Genomic DNA, 23,044 nt, shown 5'->3' with positions numbered 1-23,044 from the left:
TAGGGTGCAGTATATGGCATTATTTATCAGTAAGAAAACAACTAGTAGACATGCATGCCTTGTGCCCACCTATGTTAACCTTGTGCCCACCCAAAAAATCAATTCTGGCTACGCCACTGTTTCACATATACAGGCTCTCAATCATTCACATACATGCAATCTCTCTCTCTCACACACACACACACACACACACACACACACTCATTCACACAGGCCCCCCCCCCCCCCTGCGGCCCGGAAGAGGAAGTGGAGAGTATCGGGTGCCTGCGCGGCAAGAAGAGGCCTCTCTAGTGCGCTCGGCATCGGCCCGAAGAAAAGAAGACTGCAGCGCGGCTCGGAGGAAAATGAAGAGCTTCAGCCGCGGCCGATGGGACTCCGCCTCCGCGAGGGCTGAAAATGAAGAGGTTAGCGTTGGGAGGAGGCTGCTGCTGCTGCCGCGAGTTCCCGGGGTGGGGGTGGGGGAGAGAGAGAGTGAATGAGCGAGCAAGCATGTGTGTTTGCTCGCTCATTCACTCTCTCTCTCCCCCACCCCGGGAACCCGCGGCAGCAGCAGCCTCCTCCCAATGCTAACCTCTTCATTTTCAGCCCTCGCGGAGGCCGAGTCCCATCGGCCGCGGTTGAACCTCTTCATTTTCCTCCGAGCCGCGCTGCAGTCTTCTTTTCTTCGGGCCGATGCCGAGCGCACTAGCGTGGCCTCTTCTTGCCGCGCAGGCACCCGATACTCTCCACTTCCTCTTCCGGGCCGCGGGGGGGGGGGGGAAGAAGAGAGCACGCCGGTGCCCGCTGACTCCAGCTGTCCTGCCGCGTTCCACCCGGGCTGACAGCATTTTAAAGCCCGGGCGGAGGAGGACCGGGGAGCAGCTGGATCAGCGGGAAAGAGTGGCGACTGTCTGCGAGCCAGATGCAGCCCTCAAAAGAGCCATATCTGGCTCGCGAGCCATGGGTTCCCGACCCCTGGTCTAAGGGCTCATGCTCTCCTATGAGCTACTGATGCGCTTCCATGTCCTCGCCATCGGCACCAAAAGGCTGCGCTCACAACAGAACCCATCTAAAGAAGGGATCTATGTGGCCATAAGGTAGGATTGACTTCTAGTTTGGCTATATTTACAGATCTAGCGTAAGGCAGTAACACTATATGCGATCTCCCCCTCTCGGGCCATCGGTAGGCTGTAGAGATGTGATTCAGCCAAACCTTTTGGTTCGGCCTTCATTATCGGCCCACCATGAGAATTTCGTTTTCCCGCATTTCAGGCCAATTTTTTTGGCTGCCCTGAAAAAAACCCCCAAACCCACCCCAACCCTTCAAATTTAATTACAACCCCACCGTCCCAACCACCCAAGACTTGCCAAAGGTCCCTGGTGGTCCAGCGGGGGTCCTGGGCGTGATCTCCCCCTCTCAGGCCGTCAGCTGCCAGTAATCAAAATGCTGCCAGTGGCTCTTTGCCCTTACCATGTGACAGGGACTACTGGTGCCATTGGTCAGCCCCTGTCACATGGTAGGAGCAATGGCGACGACCCGAGAGGGGGAGATCGCTCCCAGGACCCCAGCTTGACTACCAGGGACTTTTGGCAAGTCTTGGGGGGTCGGGACAGTGGGGAGTTGTAATTGAATTTGAAGGGTTCGGGTGGGTTTGGGGTTTTTTTCGGGGCAGCTGAAAAAAATCGGCCCGAAATGCGGGAAAACGAAATTTCCAGTGGTGGGCCGATAACGAAGGCCGAACCAAAAGGTTCAGCCGAATCACATCTCTACCATGGAGATGGACTTATTCCTCATTTTAGTAGAATCATATTAATGTAGCAACAGCTTTCCTTTCATTTTTGCTCATGTGGCTTATCCAATCAGCACATACTGTTGTGGCAGGTTCAGGAGGAGTACTGGTACTCCGGGAACTTGGAGGAAGTGGTCTCGTGAAGACCGGGGCCAGAGGAGCCATACGTCGAGGAGGTCGTCCTTCCTTCGCCCTTTGCTGCAGACGGCGATCAATGCGTCCTGCGAGGTCAACCAGTGCGTTGAGATCCTCCGGAAGGTCCCCAGTGGCCAGTTTGTCTTTTATCCTGGCTGCTAGACCCTCCAAGAAGATTCCTCGGAGAGCGTCGTCGCGCCACCCAACCTCCAAAGCAAGCGTGCGGAACTCCAGAGCATAATCCGCCAGGGTCCGAGTTCCTTGTCGAAGCTGGAGCAACTCCGAGGTGGCCGAGGCTTGGCGCGCAGGCTCATCAAAAGCCACCTTGAAATTCTCTACGAAACTATGCAGATTGCTGAGGATGGCGTCGTTCTTTTCCCACATGGGTGATGCCCAGTTCAGGGCCTTACCGTCCAACAGGGAGAATATGTAAGCCACCTTGACGGCATCCGTCGGAAATTGATTGGGCAATAAAGTGAACCGCACGAAGCACTGGTTCAGGAAACCCCTACACGCCTTGGGGTCCCCGGAGTAACGTGAGGGTGCCGGAAGTTGGGTAGGAGCGTGGAGAGTTACCAGTGGTGGTGGTGGTGATGCGGGCGCAGGTACAGGAGGTTCCGCATCCATCCGAATAGCCAAGCGCTCCACAGTGGCCACCAAGGAGTCGGGGACTTGTTGCTGGTGCACCAGGCGTTGAGCGAGTCCCGGGATGGCCTGAAGACCAGTGAGGTCTGCTGGATCCATGGCCTTGCAATGTGTTGTGATCTGTTGTGATTCGGAAGTGGATCCTTGGGCCGATCGACGATGGAGGACGGTCGGGAGGCAGACACATGCTGCTGGAGTCGATCTTCACCTGGAAACCCGTGACCCCCCCAGAGGAGCTGTTGGGATCCGGGTTGCTAGGACTTAGGCGGCTTCGCCCTGGAAGTCCGCGGTCCCCCCAGGAGGAGCCTGTAGGGACCCGGACCACTGGGACTTAGGAGATATGGCGAAGTGGAAGAAGATCAGGAGCGGAGCAGAAGCAGGACGGACCACCAGAAGCAGCGAAGACAGACAGACCGAGGTCTGGGCAGACAGCAGAATACGGAGCGATGAAACAGGCCGGAGTCAGATCAGGAAAGCAGGCAGGCAGGTAGACCGGCAGGCAGGCTGGCAAGAACACGGAAAGAGTGGACGGGCATGGCAGGCTGGCAGGACAACCAGGCAGACAGGCAGGCAGGAAGGCAGAATTAGCAGGCAGGATTAGCAGGCGGAGCAGGAAGAGTACCTTACTGGTTCAGGGAAGTGACAGCGTTGCAAGGCAAGGAAACCTAGCAGATGCCGGGTTTAAATCCCCCCGGCGTCTGACATCACAAAAGGAGGCGTGTCCGGCATTATGTGTCAGAGGGCCTGCAAACGACTCCCACTGAGCACGCGCGAGCCCTAGGGGCGGGGCCGGTGACTCCCGACGGCGTCTCCCTCGTGGGAGCGCTGCGGGTAGGCCGCAGTGGCGGACCTGCGGGGCTAGCCTGTTCCCCCACAGCGGCGCCGGAGGACCCCCCACAGCGGCGCCGAACGGAGGACCGATCGCCACAGTGGCGCCGAACGGAGGACCGATCGCCCTGAGTGCAGGTAAGGGACGCGGCTGTATCGCAACACATACTGAATGTATTGGTAATTAAATATGCACAGTATGATAATTAAGTAAAATCTAATTGTACCAATATGTTTACCCTGAAGTATAATAGAAAATATATTATCACTAATGAACAAAATGCATTTCATGAGAAAGTCCTGCATATAGTAGGGGTCAGATTGATGGATCAGTGACAGAGCTGGGTTCTGCTACATGGGAGACTAAGGTTCAATCCCAAGCCTGGCTTCTGGTCCTCAGGCCAGCTATGACTGGGGGATGTTGAAGAGACAGCGTTCATGGTCCCTGGGGGAGAGAATTTGTCATTGTACAGCAGCGATATCTAGTGGCCAGAATCAGGCTGCACACCATTATAGATTCTGTAGAGAGCTGTGAGTCTTTAGACCTTGCGAGGACTGTTATTACACTGGGCAGGCTAGTTAGCAAGAGCGAGAAAGTTAAAAATGGGAAAAATCCTCTGGGCATACGAAGGTTTATTGTGTACTGGGCATACGAAGGCTGTTGTGTACTGTTGCCCCAGTACACAACAGCTCCAACTAAGCTGGAAACCCCAAAGATGCCAGAGGAAACGGTTAGGCCAAAAAAAATAAGATACACCCTGATTTTGAAAAATGGCAAATATTTTTAGATGTACTACATTAATGCATTTTCACTATCTTAAACGCTGGCCCTTGTTACTGGCTAAGCACACAAATGGTTCCCTTTAGAACAGCATATGTATGTTTTCATGTTGTATGCAAATGAGATTCTGTTTACCAAATGCACAAACCTATGCCATCCCCATATGTTCAAAAATAATGAAGTTAGTTGGCAAAAAGAAAGCCTGAATGTTTTTCTCCTCCATTTGAGGGCTGATCTGACAGATGGTTAAATTTTTATCAACTGACAATGCATTTTCTTTAACTAGGTTTACAAATAGCCAGTAGGTATTTACTAGGTGGATATCACTATGCTATATGGCAGGTGTAAGTTAAAAAAGGAAGTGTAGAAAAATAGTAATTTTAAAACAAAGCTTCTGAATTAAATGATTTACAGGTATATTGATGATTTGTTGGAGTTAAGTATTTAAGAAGCAGCTTTTGGGATGAAAAATTACAAAGTGGTAGCAGAAAAAGCATCATTATTTTTAAAAATATTTTTATTTTCATAGTTGGGTAAACTAAGGTAAAGAAATTAGTGACTGCCAAAATGTACCTTCCCTGCTCCCCCCCCCCCCCCCCCCACACACACACACATTTTACGAGCTTGCTTTCTCCCAAAAAAAAATTACACTTGTGAAAAAGCAAGGCAGATCTCTCCATTAGAATCTGCTGTTTACTTTCAAGTGACCCAAACTGGCCACTGTCATAGACAGGATGCTGGGCTCAATGGACCATTGGACTTACCCAGCATGGCAGTTCTTATGTTCTACTATGGAACTGTGGAATTAGAATATAAAAAACCTTCTGGGTATCTTAGAGTCTTCATTACTAGGCCAGTTCTGCAAAGGGTAATGCTGTGGAACAAAAAGCAGAGCTAAGCAATATGTTTTTGCATGTGTCTAAAGTCTTATGATCTGATTAAGCCATAACTGTCTGAAATCAAGAATTATTTTAAGTCTGCACTTGGAATATTAGATCATAAATGAAACTCCAATTGTTCCCCTTTTTGTAGGTGATAAACATGTTTTCTAGTTAAAAAAAGTGAAAAACATCACATAATGCTCCATCTAAGATGGAGGACTAAAGGGCAGCTTGTCCTTGGATCTAAAATGGTGGGTAAGATCTAGGATTGGAGGAAAGGGGTGTATTATAGCTTACATCATACTAATTACTAATCAGTATATCTTTTTGAATGAAGGAATAAACCCCATCCATGACTGGCTCTATGAGTTGATGAAGTTATGAGAATATGATGCAAGGAAATGGATGATCAAAGAATAATGTATTGATTGGCTGTGTATGTGTGTAATGAAAAATGAAATATAATGAGCTGCCAGTGTAGTATGTGGGGGAGCAAACTGAACTTTATATTTTACTGTTAGAGCTGTACTTTTTGCAATAAACCAGCTGCTAGCTTGGGCCAAGTAGGTTCACCTACGAGGCAGTGTCAACCATGCCATAAAAAAAGGGCTCACAATCTCAATGTTTTGCTGAGACCATGAGCTTAGTGGACTTGTTTCTGATTCAGGCTATTTCTTTATTGACCTTCCGGGTCCAGCAGCAGCAGCAAGATCAGGTCAATAACATAATGGCCTGGAGGCCTAAACAGAGTCTCCATGCAGGTTCATGTCCCAGCACCTGCAGTGGTGCCTCCCCCAGCTGCTCCAACTCAGTTACTGGATTCATGCCATATCTACCACCGCCTCAGTATGAGGGTGACCTCCAATAGATGCTGAGGTTTTATCAACCAGTGCTAAATGCACTTTGAGCTGCAGGCCACCAGTTTCCTGCCAGATTGAATCAAGGTGACTTTCATGCTTTTACTACTAGGTGGCCCGAAAACTAGCATGGGTGTCATCACTATGGGAGCAGGATAACCCCTTGCTGAGAAATCTGGACTATTTTATCCACCAATTCTGTCAGATTTTTGACAAGTCTAGTCAGGCCTCATTTTCACCTATGGAGTTGCCTCGCATTCGGCAGGGTAGTCGTACTGTGGGCAACTACGCCATTGAATGCCGTACCCTGGTGTGCGATAGCCAAGCAATCTTCACTGGCTGGAGACAAATCACGCTGACTCCAGCATTTCTTTATGAAACTTAAACTTTATTCTTCTATTCAGTCAGCAAACTAGTAGACTGCCTATCTTCTTCTATCAGTGTACTCTTAAAATACCTTCATGCAGAGCTGTATACAAGAGCTCCTCTCTTGGAGACACTGGGGCCTCCTGATCCTGGCTGGGCTTACTTTCTTATCCTGCCCCAGCAAGGTCCCACCCACAAAGCTCTATCTTCCTGTAGGATTTAAGGTGGACTAGGCTAAGGAGGAGATGTAGGACCACTCCTTCACATACCCTATCACTCCACCATGAGCTGCCCTGCACATAAGTCACAGTCACTGCAGGTACATTCAGCTGGCTCTTCCTTTTTATGGCACTCAGCTGCATCTGTCTTTTCAAGGCAGACTTTTTTCCCCCTACCTGTTCCAGTGGTTCATTGCCTGATTAATATCAAGTTTTCCTGTCACTTTGTCCACAGATATTTTCTCTGGCTCTAATACTATTGCCACTTTTATATTCCTCTGCTGCATTGTCTGCTTCCAGCTGTAGCAAGATCTTTACTACACTACTTCAAGCAGGCTGGCATTGCTCACTTTCCAGATTTTCTGGTGTTTCAGAACACATTTTTGCTGCTGCCTCTGTCCTTCCAGGAGGCTTTGCAATATAGTTTCCATTTCTTGTTCTCTAATGTTGAGCAAGCTCCCTTTCTGCTGGATGGCCACACCCTGCTCAGACACACACATTCATACTCTCTCTGAAAACTTCACTTCTACAGGGACTACACCCTGTTTAAACAGTCTTTTTTTTTTCCTATGAAAGGGTAAAAAAATAAAGGCAAAAAAAAAATCCTGTTTTTTTAGCCAGTTACTCACTAATAGTACTGTCTATTAGAGATGTGAATCGGAACCAGAATCGGTTCGGATTCAGTTCCGATTCACATCTCTATAGATGTGAATCGGAACCAGAATCGGTTCGGATTTCAGTTCCGATTCACATCTCTACTGTCTATGCAAGCAGAGCTGACCTTCTTACATGCAATGGTAGCTTTAAACCTATTTTTGCTTTCAGGCCCCAAGATACATCTCTCTATATTGAAGAAAAAAACTTTTAACATGTTTTTTTCCCTCAGTTTTCTGTGCACATCTGTACTCTGTACCCTGTTTAGAGTCACAGGTTCTCTGTTCAGTGCTCTGCGTTCAAACAGAAAATGTTGGCCACCATTTTACTTCTGTATACTCCCTGAGTGACAACATTTTAAACTCTTCAATGCTCTGGTGCACACTACAGCACTGTTTTGCCTCCAAACTGCTTCTTTGGCAGGCAACAGATACAACAAAACCTTTCTTTTTCCCTTGGAAACTTTGGGTTACAAACCTCCCCTTGGAGAATTTGATATTCTCTGTGTCTTGTGTATAGAAAAATAATCATTAAACTATACCTTATGTGGGATAGCCGAGCAATCTTCACTGGCTGGAGGCAGAAATCATGCTGACTCAAACTTTTCTTCAAGCAACTTAAACTTTATTCTTTCATTCAGTCAGCAAACCAACTAGTAGACTGCCTACCTTCTTCTAGCAGTGCACTCTTAAAATATTTTCATGCACAGCTGTATACAAGAGCTCCTCTCCTGGAGATGCTGGGGCCTCCTAATCCTGGCTGGACTCACATTCTTATCCTGCCCCAGATAGGACCCACCTACAGAGCTCACTCTCCTTGTAGGATTTAAGGTGGACCAGGCTAGATGCATGGTCCATCCCAGATTAAGAAGAGGAAGTAGGGCCACTCCTTTGCATCTGGCTTTAGATCTCCAATGAGATGAAGACAACCTGACCGCCATCTTCTGGCAGAACCTGACAGAGCACCTAAAATACAAGCTGGCAGGACGGGATCTGTCACCCACATTAGAGGACCTCATTGCTCTGGCTAAACGTGTGGACCTCTTATTCCAGGAGCAAACCCATGAGCACATCAGCATTTCAGGTTCGCACCCCAAGCTCCAGCGGCCTCTGGTTGCCACAATGGAGGTACCTACTGCCACACCCTCAGAGGGACCCATGTAGCTCAGGAAGTCCCACCTCTCCAAAGAAGATAATCAGAGGTGGAGGCAGCTCTACTTCTGCCACTATTGTACAGCCCAGAGGCACTTTGCAAGCCATTGACCAGAAAAGGCAGGAAACATCAGAGCCTAGGGTTGGTAGGAGAGACAACCCTAAGTTACCATTCACCCCTCTCCTCAATTACTGGGTACCAGTTTGCCTCCTTTTTCAGGACACTTAGATAAAAAAAAGAGGCCTTCCTGGGTGCTGGAGCCGAGGGCAACTTTATAGATGCAGCTTTGGTCAACCACCACAACATCCCAATTGTGCCCTTGGACTGAGACATGACAATTTCTTCAGTGCATGGCAAACCTCTTCCTGGTTGCCTATCTATGGCTACCATTACAGTTTCATTCCAGATGGAATTCTGCATCTTACTCAAGGTAGTCAACCCCATCATCTTGGGTTTACCCTGGCTCATGCTTCACAACCCATCTGTGGATTGGGAAACCCTACAGTTTACCCATTGGGAGTCCTCCTACCAACAACGATGCCTTTCCTGGTTTTGTGCCATCAGTAACCCTAGCTTAGCTCCAGATCTCTGACTTCCCCACCAGTCTTTCGACTTCCCCCATTTATCTGCCAAGTAAATGCCTCCTAGGAGCAGGGTCTGAGAAACATAAGAAATTGCCATGCTGGATCAGACCAAGAGTCCATCAAGCCCAGCATCCTGTTTCCATCAGAGGCTAAACCAGGCCACAAGAACCTGGCAAGTACCAAACACCAAGAAGATCCCATGCTACTGATGCCAGTTATAGCAGAGGCCATTCCCTAAGGTCAACTTGATTAATAGCAGTTACTATACTTCTCCTCCAAGAACTTATCCAACCTTTTTTAAACCCAGCTACACTAACTTCACTAAGCACATCCTCTGGCAACAAATTCCAGAGCTTAATTGTGTGTTGAGTGAAAAAGGAATTTTCTCTGATTAGTCTTAAATGTGCTATTGCTACTTCATGGCGCGCCTCCCTAGTCCTTCTATTATACTTGTTCAAGACCTCTCATTATTTTAAAGACCTCTATCATACCCCCCCCTCAGCCGTCTCTCTTCTCCAAGCTGAACAGCCCTAACCTCTTCAGCCTTTCCTCATAGGGGAGCTGTTCCATCCCCTTGATCATTTCGGTTGCCTTTCTCTGTACCTTCACCATCGCAAACTATATCTTTTGAGATATGGCGACCAGGATTGTACACAGTATTCAAGGTGCAGTCTCACCATGGAGCCATACAGAGGCATTATGACATTTTCCGTTTAACCATTCCCTTCCTAATAATTCCTACATTCTATTTGCTGTTTTGACTGCTGCAGCAAACTGAGCCAATGATTCGAAGTATTATCCATTATGATGCCTAGATATTTTTCCAGGGTGGTAGCTCCTAATATGGAACCTAATAGAGATATGCAAAGCGGTTCGGGCCTTTGTAATTCGGGGGACCCAATTTTGGGTTAGTGCACACTACGGGAGTTAGTATGCGCGAACTCCCGTTAGTGCACACTAACATTTTAACGTTAGCGCACACTAACTCCGAAACCAAATTTCACCGAAATTTCAAGAAAATTGTTTTGGTTTTCGGGTTCCCCGAACATAGAAACATAGAAACATAGAAATGACGGCAGAAGAAGACCAAACGGCCCATCCAGTCTGCCCAGCTTCACACATTTTTTCTCATACTTATCTGTTTCTCTTAGCTCTTTGGCTCTATTTCCCTTCCACCCCCACCATTAATGTAGAGAGCAGTGATGGAGCTGCATCCAAGTGAAATATCTAGCTTGATTAGTTAGGGGTAGTAGGGGTAGTAACCGCTGCAATAAGCAAGCTACACCCATGCTTATTTGTTTTACCCAGAATATGTTATTCAGCCCTTATTGGTTGTTTTTCTTCTCCCCTGCCGTTGAAGCAGGGAGCTATGCTGGATATGCGTGTAGTATCAGTTTTTCTTCTCCCCTGCCGTTGAAGCAGAGAGCTATGCTGGATATGCGTGAAGTATCAGTTTTTCTTCTCCCTTGCCGTTGAAGCAGAGAGCTATGCTGGATATGCGTGAAGTATCAGTTTTTTCTTCTCCCCTGCTGTTAAAGCAGAGAGCTATGCTGGAAATGCATTGAAAGTGAAGTATCAGGCTTATTTGGTTTGGGGTGTAACTGCCGTAACAAGCCAGCTACTCCCCCGCTTTGGTGAGAGTGAATCCTTTTTTCTTCTCCCCTGCCGTTGAAGCAGAGAGCTATGCTGGATATGCGTGAAGTATCAGTTTTTCTTCTCCCCCTGCCGTTGAAGCAGGGAGCTATGCTGGATATGCGTGAAGTATCAGTTTTTCTTCTCCCCTGCCGTTGAAGCAGAGAGCTATGCTGGATATGCGTGAAGTATCAGTTTTTCTTCTCCCCTGCCGTTGAAGCAGAGAGCTATGCTTGGATATGCGTGAAGTATCAGTTTTTCTTCTCCCCTGCCGTTGAAGCAGAGAGCTATGCTGGATATGCGTGAAGTATCAGTTTTCTTCTCCCCTGCCGTTGAAGCAGGGAGCTATGCTGGATATGCGTGAAGTATCAGTTTTTCTTCTCCCCTGCCGTTGAAGCAGAGAGATATGCTGGATATGCATTGGAAGTGAAGTATCGGGCTTATTTGGTTTGGGGGAGTAACCGCCGTAACAAGTCAGCTACTCCCCTCTTTGTGAGTGCGAATCCTTTTTTCCACATTTCCTCTTGCTGTTGTAGCTTAGAGTGATGTTGGAGTCGCAGTAAACCATGTGGTATGTTTATTGAATAAGGGTATTATCTCCAGGCAGTAGCCGTCATTCTGGTGAACAGGACGAATTAGGCAATTCATTGAAATTGCCTAATTTGTGCTAAATGATTGCACATCCCTAGAACCTAATATCATGTAGCTACAGCAATGGTTATTTTTCCCTATATGCAACACCTTGCACTTGTCCACATTAAATTTCATCTGCCATTTGGATGCCCAATCTTCCAGTCTTGCAAGGTCCTCCTGCAATGTATCACAATACGCTTGTAATTTAAATACTCTGAATAATCTTGTATCATTCGCAAATTTGATAACCTCACTCATATTCCTTTCCAGATCATTTATAAATATATTGAAAAGCACTGGTCCAAGTAGAGATTCCTGAGGCACTCCACTGTCAGATTTCTGCCCTAGAAACCACCGCTATGTCCACATACATTCAGGAAAACCTGTAATGGGGCTTCATCCATTCTTTCTTGTCTCCTGCAGGTCAAGGCTTTTTCTTTATGGGCAAGAAAGATGGCACTCTCTGGCTATGCATAGATTATAGAGGCTTCAATGCCATAACCTGGAAGAACAGGTACCCATTACCTCTCATCATGGAATTATTTGATCACCTGTGTGTCACACAAATTTTAAAAAACTGAACCTCAGAGGAGCCTATAATCTAATTTGAATACAGGAGGGAGATGAATGGAAAATGGCATTCAATACACCCCTGCTGTCTTCCAAAATATAGTCAATGAGATCTTCAGCGGCCTTCTGTTATTCCCACATCTTAGTCAATCTGGACAACATTCTCAGATTCTCTCGCAGCCTTAAACAGCACCGCAAGTTCGTGAAACAAGTTTTACAGAGGCTCTGGAGAACCTCTTCTATCCTAAACTCAAAAAGTGCACGTTCAGACAGGATGAATTACCTTTTCTGGGTTATATTGTCTCTTGGCATGGTCTATGAATGGATCCAGAGAAAGTAAAAGCAATTCAAGACTGGCCTCAATTCATTGGGCTCAAAGCTTTACAAAGATTTTATGATTTTGCCAATTATAGGCAGTTTGTGCATGGATACTCCTCTTTGGCTGCTCCCTCTACTGTCCTTATGAAGAAGGGCAGAGAGTGGTCAGAAGCAGCAGTAAAGCCTTCTGTTCTCTAAATCAGGCATCCAAGACCCCTATTCTCAACATCAATATCCCTCCAAAACCTTTCAATTTGGAGGTAGATGCCCTCTGCCTTTCGGTTAGGGCTGTCCTTGCTCAACACATTGATCAAGGACCCTCATGCCATGCTTTTCTTTTCCAAAAGGTTCACCCCCATGGACACAAACTCTTGCCTGTGAAATTTCTCTGGAATGAGTGATGCATTTCCTGGAAGGAGCTAGGCACCACATCACAATCTTCACAGACCATGATATTCTGGAATATCTTCCACAGGCCCAGAGCCTAAACCCAAGGCAGGCCTGATGGACTTTGTTTTTTTAAAGATTTTTTTTTATATTCAGGTACCAACCAGGAGAGAACAATGAATGGGCCTATGCTCTTTCACTCTCCTCTGAGACTGAGGATTTCCTGGACTCTCATCACCTCATCAACTTGACCATGATCATGATCGCTGCCACAGTTCCTGTTCCACCAGGGAAGAACATATTTCTCACATGCCTGTGAAAAAAAGTATTAAAATGGGCCCATGGTTCCCACCTCACAGGTCACTAGGAACTTAGTTACTTCTCTGCTTCTATTGGTGACCCCAAGTCAAGCAAGATATACAGCACTATGTGGAGCCTTGCCCCAATTGTGCAATTTATAAGAGCTTCCATGATTGCCCTTGGGGCTGTTACAGCCATTGCAAGACCCTGACAAACCCTGGACCCATGTGGTGATGGATTTCATCACAGACCTATCCCTCTCTAATGGCTACACTTCAATTTGAGTAGTGGTGGACTGACTCTCCAAGATGGCTCACTTCACACCATTTCCTGGGCTTCCATCCATGCCAGAATTGACTTTCTTCTTCCAACATATCTTCAGGCTTCATGACTTACTGAAGCACATCCTCTCCAATTGATGAGTGCAATTCATGGCTTATGTTCTTATGTTCTTGCTTCTGGGAGCGAGTCTTTGCAAAGACTGGGAATCTCATTGGACTCTTTAACCAGATACCATCCACAGAGTAACAAGCAAATGGAGAGAACCAACCAAATCCTTAAGAGTTTCCTGAGAGCATACATAAATGAACGATGGGACAACAGGGCCTCTCTAATCCCCTTGGCAGAATTCTGCCACAGAAAACATGTTTGAAGCTCCTCAGGATTGTCTCCATTTCTGATTGTGTTTGAAAGACATCCTTGGGTGCCAATTTCCATCCCAGTGATGGGTCCATGTCCCACAGCCAATATCATGTGCCAGGATTTCAAGGAGCTATGGCAAGACCCACCAGCTCCTCTCAGTGGCCACAAGAAGATAAAAGAAATAAACGGACAAGAAACACCGAATGGTGCCCTTCTTTAAACCTGGGGATTTAGTCAGGTTGAGTACTCGCAATCTACAACTTAAAAAACCCCTCTACCAAGTTCTCACTGCATGTACATTGGACCTTTCCTATCCACTCATAAATTGGTTCAGTGGCTTACCAATTGAAACTATCACCAACCCTCAATATTCACAATGTGTTCCATGTTTCACAACTGAAGCCTCTACTCTTGCCATGGCCCTCATGTCTTCCTCCTAAAGAAAAAGAAGTAACTTCAGACACCGAATATGAGGTCCAGAAGATCCTTGACTGCAGGAGATTTCTGAACCACCTTCAATATCTCATCTCTTGAAAAGGTTTTGGCCCAGAAGATAATACATGGAGACCTGCTTCCAATGTCCAAACCCCACCCCAACTCAACAAAAGTTTGATTGATGCTATCCCCAGAAGTCTAAACCAAGAGGCTTGGGGAAGAAGATTAGATGGGGTACAGTAACATTCTGAACAGCTGTGGGAAGGCCCCATGCCAGCATGTTCTCAGCTGTTGCACCATGCCTTCCTCTAGGTGCATGCATACACATTTGCTGCACCTTTCTAGGCCACCCGAGCAGAAAAGAGACTGATGGGGTTGTCCTGATGACATCAGCATGGCTGGCCATTTAAAACCCTAGTCACTCTCCTAATGGTTTGCCTCAGCAACAGATCCGTGTTGCTATTCCCTATGCCTTGTTTTGATATTCCTATGCTTTGTCCTGCTGTCTTGTCTGCTTTCTTGCCTTGCCTTTTTTGTGCCCTTGTCTGATCTCCTTTATCTTGCCTTGTCCATCTTGCCCTGCCTAGACTCTTGGTGTCTTGTCTTTGCCTGCTTGTCTGTCTTGGCCTGCTTCTATGGTTCTGACCTCTATTTTGTGTTCTGACTCCACTCCTAGAATTGCTGCCGCCCATGACCTATGGCCTGGACCCAGATATTGTCATCTGCTTACTGCACACCCTGATCTGTGGCCTGGACCTAGATAATGTCTTCTCACTATCTGACTTGATCACTGCCTGTATCTGGACTTTCTCTGACCACTCCTTATGGGACACTTCACCTAAGTCCTGCCAGCCTCTGGAACCCAAAGGCTCAACCCACAGGGAACTGAGCTGATACAGGTTGAAGCTCCAAATCCTATTGCAGTAGGGCATGTCTACCAGCTGTCAGCGTGGGCCTAGAAGATTCATTTATGAGGCAGCGTGAACCATGCCACAAGGGTTCACAAGGGTTCACAATCGCGACTTTTCTTCCCACATTGGGATTTGAATAATTATGACATAATTTCCGCTTCCCCTAAATTCAAGTGTTCTCCCTCCATTTTTAGAGATTTATAAGCTAAGTTTGAGGACTGATACAAGAGGACTGTCGGCAGCATTAAATAGCATATATAGCATACTAACAAAACAGGAAATCAAGATGCAAAAAGAGATGTGACACAATTCTCCCACATTCGACGAAGTATCCCAGACCAAAGTTGAATGCATGATAAAAAAACTGAATCCCGCACCACATAAAATTGACACCATTCCCACCACAGAGATAAAAAACTAGCTGATATAACCTCATACACACTAACCAAAATAATTAACCTATCCCTCAGTGAAGGAATTATGCCAGACTCACTCAAAAATGCAATAATAAACCAATTCTGAAAAAGAAAACAATGACCCCAACCATCTTAAGTAACTATAGACCTGTTTCAAACTTGCCCATGATCACAAAATTAATAGAAAAAGCAGTACAAAAGCAACTAGCAGAACATCTAGACAACAATAACATACTCTACCCATCACAACATGGCTTCAGAAAACACTATAACACCGAAACATTACTAATCTCTCTAACAGATATCGTACTTCGCGGATTTGACAGTGGAAAACACTACATCCTGATACTGCTAGATCTGTCTGCAGCATTTGACACAGTAAACCATAACATACTATTGAAAAGACTGGAAGAAATTGGATTACAAACAAAACAATTAAATGGTTCATTTCCTACCTTAACAATAGATCTTATCAGATACAGATAAAAAACTCAATATCAGACAAAATCATACTAAAGGACAGGAGTCCCCCAGGGATCAGCACTTTCAGGCAACTCTATTTAACATTTACATGCTCCCCCTCTGCCACCTATTGGCTGGTCTAGGTATCATACACTACATATATGCTGACGACATTCAATTAATTCTACCAATTGAAGAATCAATTGAAAAAACACTAACTTTGCAATGTTATACCTAGACATAATTAAAACAACTACTAAACCAAATGGAACTAGTAATCAACATTGAAAAAACAGAATTTATACATCTTGAATGGAAAAAACATCGAAAAATTCAAAATCCCTTTCGACTTAAAAATGACAAATCAGTAGAGTTAACTGATAAAGCTAGAAACCCAGGAGTAATTATAGACATGTAACTGAGCCTTAAGCAACACATATCAATAAAAGCAAGAGAAGGGTACGCCAAACTAATGGTCCCTTAGAAGACTAAAACCATTATTAAATCAGGACACTTTCGTACAGTACTACAAGCTTTAATATTTGCCAGCACGGACTACTGTAACACACTTTTCCTAAGGATTACCATTCACCACCATCGACCACTGCAATACTACAGAACTCGGCTGCCAGAATACTTACTGGTAAAGGCAGAAGAGATCATATCACCCAACACACTTGCAGATTTACACTGGCTCCCAATAGAACAGAGAATTCAATTTAAAACACTATGCACAGTTCATAATGCTTATTTAATCCTGTTAAATGTATAACGCTCCGGCGTAAGTTCCTGTTCATTGTACACCGACGTGATATCTTTGATGAGGCGGCGGTATATAAAAAACTATAAATAAATAAATAAATAAATAAATAAGCTAATAAATGACGAAAAATCTGACTGGCTAAACACCGCACTACGACTACATGTCCCTCAAAGAAATCTCAGATCGGCCAATAAAGCTCTGCTAACCATACCCTCCGTCAAAACAGCAAAGTTGACTCAAGTTAGAGAGAGAGCTCTATCTTTGGCAGGACCATTGTTATGGAACACATTACCACTGGAATTAAGACTAATGAAGGAACTAAAACTCTTCAAAAAAAGGCTTAAAAACATGGCTCTTCAAAAAGCATTCACAGTGAGGTAGCGGAATTACACATAAACAAAGCAGGAAGTCACCAAGAAAAACAGAATTGCTTAGTTTTTGTTATTTTTTCACAATTAAGTATTAAATTAGAAAGACAGTTAATCATAAATGGTAACCACACCCATTCCCATTTAGAGTATATTTTTGAACTATGTAACCGTATAATAACGGCACCCTATGAATAATTTAGAAACCACATATTTATGCCTAACTGTAAACCGTTGTGATGGTGCTCTACTATACAACGGTATAGAAAAGTTTTAAATAAGTAAATAAATAAATAAATAAATAAATAAATATGGGAATAAATTAGTGAACCCCTTGATACATTTGTGATGAAACACAGCACTGTGTCAGGATACCTTGAAGCAAGCATGAATGTACACTGAGATAAGTACTTTCTGGGAGAATTACTTGTTTTGGATAGGATTTACTCACATATGATCTTTTTGATGTATGCTGTCTTTGCAGTTTAATTTTATTTGCAGTAAGAAAATTCACAAAAAAACAAATCAAAATAGGCCAAGTGATTATTTTCAGCCTATAGTTTTTATTTGGACTGCATACTTAACGGTCCTATAAATTTAAACATAGAGGGCCGATTTTTAAACCTACGCACGGACGTAGATTTGTGCACGCAACCCGGGGTGCACCTTGCATGCGCCGAGCCCTAGGGGAGCCACAATGGCTTAACATGTTCCCTTCAAGGCCTCTCTGAAATCGGAGTGGCCTTGGACGGAACTTTCCTTCCGCCCCCCCCCCCCCCCCCCACCCTTCTCTTCCCTTCCCTTCCCCTTCCTAACCCGCACCCCAGCCCTATCTAAACCCCCCCTGACCTTTTTTGGTGAAGTTGCGCCTGCCTCCGGGCAAGCGTAGGTTGCATGCGCCGGCCGAGTGCCAGCATGCGAGCCCCCGGCACGACCGCTGTGCTGGAGGCCTTGGTCTCACCCCCGCCCCGCCTACTTTTTCAAGCCCTGAGACATACGTGCGTCCCAGGGCTTGCGCGCATCACCAGGCCTATGCAAAATAGGCTCAGCTCGCGCAGGAGCGGGGTGTAATATGTGTGTAACCCTTTGAAAATCCACCCCAGAGAGTTATTTATGTGAATAATACGGGAGGATTTTTTGATTTGTGGTAATTTTTATATCCTTAAATGTTAAATGTTTTTATTTACATTTTGTGATAAAGAATCTAAGAAAATTAAGTCCAAAGTATCATAATGCTCATAGGTATAATATCAACATGCAGCAAAACATCCTCTGACCATTTGACCAACTACCTCTGAACCAACGTCTCCAAGAACGTTCCCATCATACATTCCTTTCATTGAATGCTCAGCTGCAGACATCACAGGTTGACTGAGGAAAGTAGAAAGATTATAGTCATCACTTTACTGGACTTCTCAGCACTCTTGTGAAAATGGGAGTGAAATGATAACTCTCCCATTCATAAATGTTTGCCAATGTGCCTTTCCAAAAGATCCTAACATAATGGAGCTCCAAACATTTGAGTGCTATTGTAGTCTGCTTCCAATCTGCAACTGTTATAAAGGACAGAGGTTTCCAAAATTAGACTTGTGAGCACTGTAGCAGAGAGGTGCAAGTGAATTAGAACCTTATCCAATCTAAATATAGGGGTAGGCATTCAAAATAAACATTTAAGTAAGTTAGCCAGATAACTTATTTGGATAATTCTCATGGGATATTCAGCAGCACGATTCTGCTTATTCATCTTATCTGGCTAAGTGGCGCTGAATATTTTTATTTATTTATTTATAAACTTTTCTATACCGATATTAATATGTTAATTATAACAGCAGTAGGAAATTACATTGAAAGGGGGGGGGGATAAAAAAGGATATAAAGGAACAGTAAGACTTAGCAAGGAAAAGACAGGAAAACCGATTCTTTCAAAAATGTTAAAGTGTATATGTACAGAGTTGAGCATGAAACTGGCATGTTAACTAACCTTAAATAGCCAGGTCTTAAGGTTAGTTCGGAATATCGACCTTCCTATAGATTATAACTCAATCCAAATTGATTATCATATTTTTGAAGGGAGAATCTCTAGTATTCTGTCATATATTTGTCATTATGCACAGCATTTACAAGTGCAATATCCCTAATGGTACTCTAAAACTTTGCATACCTCTTACAAGTCATGTTTTCCCATTTTCTGCTTTGTAATCTTCCACCCCTGTGGACGATGGTATACCTAGCTGACACTGGAATCCTCACCCTCATGTGGGCTGGGTGGTCTCACAGTTCTGTGGCCAGCAGAGGACACTAGAGTAAGGGCAGTCATCTTCCTTCCCTCACTAGGCACGCCCTAGCCCTGCCAACTTCTGTGCCAGAGCATTAAAACCTTAAATGAGGGCTGATGCTAATTGTTTGTTTGATTAAGTAATAATACTGTGGATTAGAGCTCATGAATGTTAAGATTGTTGATTCACCATCTTTTCTCGAGAAAAAAAAATCTCAAGGCTGCCATGCAAACTGACAGATTAAATAGATTAATTCATTTGTAGAAGAAAGCCACATTGCATCATTCAGTCACAGTGTACTACTTACCTTGTGATTAAATGAGTACTATTATGTCCAATACTTTAGAGGTGAAAAAATGTATTAAGCTAATAAACTAGGAAGACTAAGTATCAAAGCCATCAACAAATGATATAATAGCATTCACAGCTAAAATATAAGTACACAGCCTAACACACCTTAAGAAAATGATTGAAATGTTCTAAGCCTGGCAAATTTTCCTAGTTAGAACTTTGAAAACATTGTTAAATAATTTGTTGTGTGCCAAGATTGTACACTTTTCTGTGAGAGGAAAAATCATTACTGAAAGGAATTTTTGAGCAGCTAATTTTACCTGTCACACAAAATCCTATTTTTAACAAAGCCAATATTCAAGAATCTGGAGTGAGGACGAAAGTTAGCTAGATAACTTGTCCCAAATATTCAGTGGTATATATGTCAAGCTGAATATACTCCCCTAAACGTATTCAGCTATCTTTCACCAGATAATGTTTAAAATTATCCAACTGCTTATGGCCAGATAACTTGCTACTTAACCAGCTTTATTCAAAATATAGAATGGTAACTACCTACAAAATAAAATAAAAAAAATCTATATAGTCTTGAGGCCTGATCTATTGGTCTCCTATCTCAGAAAACACATAAAAGTGTGGGTGTATTTATTTTTATTTATTTATTTAGATTTTTTTTATATTCCACTTTTTGCACTTAGCGCCCAATCCCTCCCAATTCCCAGCTCACCAGATTTTTAAAAAAAGCAGTGGGCAACTAGAGCCTGAGGCCTGTACCATCTCCATCCCAGTTTTTTGCTAAAGAAACATCATGTTCACCTCCTGCAACTCAACCTTAACCTAATTTCCACCTTTCTCCACAGCTGGATCCTCCGGAAACCCTCCCCTCCAGATCCCCAAAACTCCAACCAGGAGCACAATAGTCTCTGTCCTGCTCCTGTCCACTTCCAGCATTACTTGATAGCAATTCTGGAAATGTATGTGCTGGAAGTGGCCAGGAGCGGGCTAGAGACTATAATTTTCGTGGGTGACATTATGGCATTTTTTGAGCAACATTGTGGAAGAACTATCGGGAAAGATTTCACTTTTCACTGATGATACCAAAATCTGCAACAGAGAAGACAGCCATCAGCCAGGAAGATGTGAAAACATGAGAAGGGATCTAGCGAAGCAAGAAGAATGGTCTAGGGTTTGACAGCTAGGATTTAATACTAAGAAAGTAAAGATTCATGCATTTGGGCTGCAAAATTCCAAGGGAGAGATATGGTATAGGTGGTGAATTTCATCCAAGCATGATTGAAAACTGGGATGTGGAGATGATTGTATCTGATCTTAAGGTGGCCAAACAGGTGGATAAGGTGATGGCAAAATCCGGGAGGTTGTTTGGATGCATAGGGAAGGGAATGGTTAGCAGAAATAAAGTGGTAATATTGCCCCTGTATAGGTTTTTGGTGAGACCTTTTTTGGAATACAGTATAGAATTCTGGTCAGGGCATTTTCAAAGTGATATAAAGTAGATGGAGTTAGTCCAGAGGGTGGCTACTAATTTGCTCAGTGGTCTTTGTTCTAAAACATATGGAAACAAACATAAAGGTCTAAACATGTGTACCCTAGAAGAAAGGCAAGAGAGGAGATATGAAAGAGATATTTAAATATCTCCATGGTTTCCATGCATAGGAGGCTCAAGAACAATGGGTCATGAGATGAAGAAGAAGGGGGCAGCCTCAGGAGTAATTGAAAGATATTTATTTTCAGAGAGGGTGGTAGATACATGGAACAGCTTCCCAAGAACAGTATCTGAATTCAAAAAAGCATGGAAAAAACACAGAGAACAATATTCAAAAGCCATTTAAACGGATAACAAGTTATCCGTCTAAATGGAAATGTATATTAAGCCACTTATCCAGCTATCTTATACATAAGAACATAAGAACATGCCATACTGGGTCAGACCAAGGGTCCATCAAGCCCAGCATCCTGTTTCCAACAGTGGCCAATCCAGGCCATAAGAACCTGGCAAGTACCCAAAAACTAAGTCTATTCCATATTACCGTTGCTAGTAATAGCGGTGGTTATTATTAGGGATGTGAATCATTTTTTGACAATTTTAAAAAATCGTCAGATATTTTTTAAATCGTCAAAAATCGTTAAGGGTCGCGATACAATAGAAATTCCCCCGATTTATCATGAAAAATCGTAAATCGGGGGAGGGGGGAGGGCGGGAAAACCGGCACACCAAAACAACCCCTAAATCCACTCCAACCCTATAAAACTAATCCCTTACCTTCCCCCACCCTCCCGAACCCACCAAAACCTTTTACGACTACCTGGTGGTCCAGTGGGGGCGCGGGGACCAATCTCCCACTCTCGGGCCATCAGCGCCATTTTGGCTGCCACTCAAAAATGGCGCCGATGGCCCAATAAATAAAAAACCCCCACCCAACCCTTTAAAAATGACCCCTTAGCTTCCCCCCACCCTCCTGAGCCCCCCAAAACATTTTTTAAATGACCTGGTGGTCTAGTGGTGGTCCCGGGAGCGATCTCCCGTTCTCAGGCCATCGGCTGCCACTCATAAAGATGGCGCCAATGGCCCTTTGCCCTTACCATGTGACAGGGTATCCGTGCCATTGGCCGGCCCCTGTCACATGGGAGGAGCACTGGCTGGCTGGTGCCATCTTTAAAGATGGCCACTGCCATCGAAAAGATGGGCACCGCCATCTTTAAAGATGGCCGGTGCCATTGTAAATGGGCGCCGCCATCTTTAAAGATGGCCAGTGCCATTGTAAAGATGGCCGCCTCACCATCTTGACCAGGTGGACAGTAGTATACTCCTATCACTATAGTCTTCCCCGACACACAAGGGATTTCCACCCATAAAGATTCAATTGCGCATTTAGTCTCATGCAGGATGTTTATCCTGTTGGACTCTATGCCATCCCGGACATAAAGTGCCACACCGCCTCCCGGGTGCTCCTCTCTGTCATTGTGATATAATTTGTACCCTGTTATAGCACTGTTATCCGGCTATAATTTAGCCAGATATAAAAGGGACATTTTAGGCAGGGGTTGAGTATATCTGGCTAAGTTAGCTGGATAACTTTAGACCTGCTTCAGAGCAGGCCTAAAGTTAACTGGCTTCATATAGCTGGAAAATGTGCTACTTAACCGGATATCTTTAAAGATATCCAGCTAAGCAGCACTGTCAAAAGTGAAAAACAATTAGTACATCAAGCCATCCCCTCCCTTGCTGCGAAAATATCTTGAAAGGCCCTGTTGAACCATGCTCTCCTTATCCCCAACTTCTTAAAAAATTAAGACTCCCCCCATCTTAGTATATCGTAAATTATAAAATGAGGGTGTCCTCTCCTTTCCCACCAACCACCCACCCACAAGGGTTTACCATATTGCCACACCCTTACCCCCTTCCCCTGACTGTCCCGATCCCCCCTCCTGATACTTTAAATTAGATTGCCGCAAGCAAGGGACCCTTTGTTCCGCTTCTGGTGCCTCTGCGCTGCTCTAAGAGAGACAGCACTGGAAAGGGAAGCATACATTAAGCGTATGCTTCCATCCCTGCCTGTAGCTTTCCAGCTCTTCATCCCGCTGCACTGAATATAGATGACAAGTTATCCAGCTAACTTTACATGGATAAATTGTTCTCTAAAAGGCCTACTGAATATGCAAAAAAGAGACGTCAATCAATGGTCATCATTTGCTGAGATATCCGAGCTGGAGGTGGAACACATGATAAAAAACATAACCCAGCCCCACAC

This window comes from Rhinatrema bivittatum, chromosome 6 (assembly GCF_901001135.1).
Source record: "Rhinatrema bivittatum chromosome 6, aRhiBiv1.1, whole genome shotgun sequence".
Taxonomy (NCBI): domain Eukaryota; kingdom Metazoa; phylum Chordata; class Amphibia; order Gymnophiona; family Rhinatrematidae; genus Rhinatrema; species Rhinatrema bivittatum.
Note: the sequence above shows the minus strand (reverse complement) of the source record.